Genomic DNA, 1,911 nt, shown 5'->3' with positions numbered 1-1,911 from the left:
CTATGATATTCAAGTGTTGAAAGTAACGCACATTATGTTTGAAATTTTGGAAGTCCGATCGTAAGGGGTCGCTTTTTTGCGGTTACCGAAGGGTTCCCTTATCAGTTAGCGGTTATCCCCGGGTGAGCCTTCATTCGTATGTAGAAAAGTTACAAAGTAATTTTAGGGTACTCAAATCACTTTTTACCTTTTGCCCACGGGTTTTACTTTGATATTCAAGTGTTGAAATTCAGTCCAGCGAGATGTCAAGTCAAATAAGTCCGAACGTAAGGGGTCGCTTTTTTTCGGTTATCGAAGGGTTCGTTTAGCGGTTAGCGGTTATCCCCTAGGCGAGCCTTCATTCGTATATACAAAAGTAATTTTGGGTACTCAAATCACTTTTTACCTTTTGCCCACGGGTTTTACTATGATATTCAAGTATTGAAAGTAACGCACATTTTGTTTGAAATTTCGGAAGTCCGATCGTAAGGGGTCGCTTTTTTGCGTTTACCGAAGGGTTCGCTTAGCGGTTTGCGGTTATCCCCAGGTGAGCCTTCATTCGTATGCAGAAAAGTTACAAAGTAATTTTGGGTACTCAAATCACTTTTTACCTTTTGCCCACGGGTTTTACTTTGATATTCAAGTGTTGAAAGTAACGCACATTATGTTTGAAATTTCGGAAGTCCGATCGTAAGGGGTCGCTTTTTTGCGGTTACCGAAGGGTTCGCTTAGCGGTTAGCTGTTATCCCCCAGGTGAGCCTTCATTCGTATGTAGAAAAGTTACAAAGTAATTTTGGGTACTCAAATCACTTTTTACCTTTTGCCGTAGGGTTTTACTTTGATATTCAAGTGTTGAAAGTAACGCACATTATGTTTGAAATTTCGGAAGTCCGATCGTAAGGGGTCGCTTTTTTACGGTTACCGAAGGGTTCGCTTTAGCGGTTAGCGGTTATACCCCAGGCGAGCCTTCATTCGTATGTAGAAAAGTGTTTTGTTTGAACTTTCGGAAGTCCGATCATAAGGGGTCGCTTTTTTGCGGTTACCGAAGGGTTCGCTTAGCAGTTAGCTGTTATCCCCCAGGTGAGCCTTCATTCGTATGTAGAAAAGTTACAAAGTAATTTTGGGTACTCAAATCACTTTTTACCTTTTGCCCACGGGTTTTACTATGATATTCAAGTGTTGAAAGAAACGCACATTATGTTTGAAATTTCTGAAGTCCGATCGTAAGGGGTCGCTTTTTTGCGGTTAGCGAAGGGTCGCTTAGCGGTTAGCGGTTATCACCCAGGTATGCCTTCATTCGTATGTAGAAAAGTTGCAAAGTAATTTTGGGTACTCAAATCACTTTTTCCTTTTTCCCACGGGTTTTACTATGATATTCAAGTGTTGAAAGTAACGCACATTATGTTTGAAATTTCTGAAGTCCGATCGTAAGGGGTCGCTTTTTTGCGGTTAGCGAAGGGTTCGCTTAGCGGTTAGCGGTTATCACCCAGGTATGCCTTCATTCGTATGTAGAAAAGTTACAAAGTACTTTTTGGTACTCAAATCACTTTTTACCTTTTGCCCACGGGTTTAACTATGATATTCAAGTGTTGAAAGTAACGCACATTTTGTTTGAAATTTCGGAAGTCCGATCGTAAGGGGTCGCTTGTTTGCGGTTACCGGAGGGTTCGCTTTAGCGGTTAGCGGCTATACCCCAGGCGAGCCTTCATTCGTATGTAGAAAAGTTACAAAGTAATTTTGGGTACTCAAATCACTTTTTACCTTTTACCCACGGGTTTTACTTTGATATTCAAGTGTTGAAAGTAACGCACATTATGTTTGAAATTTCGGAAGTCCGATCGTAAGGGGTCGCTTTTTTGCGGTTATCGAAGGGTTCGCTTAGCGGTTAGCGGTTATACCCCAGTGCGAAGCTTCATTCGTATGTAGAAAAGT

Source organism: Branchiostoma floridae, chromosome 1 (assembly GCF_000003815.2).
Source record: "Branchiostoma floridae strain S238N-H82 chromosome 1, Bfl_VNyyK, whole genome shotgun sequence".
Taxonomy (NCBI): Eukaryota; Metazoa; Chordata; class Leptocardii; order Amphioxiformes; family Branchiostomatidae; genus Branchiostoma; species Branchiostoma floridae.
Note: the sequence above shows the minus strand (reverse complement) of the source record.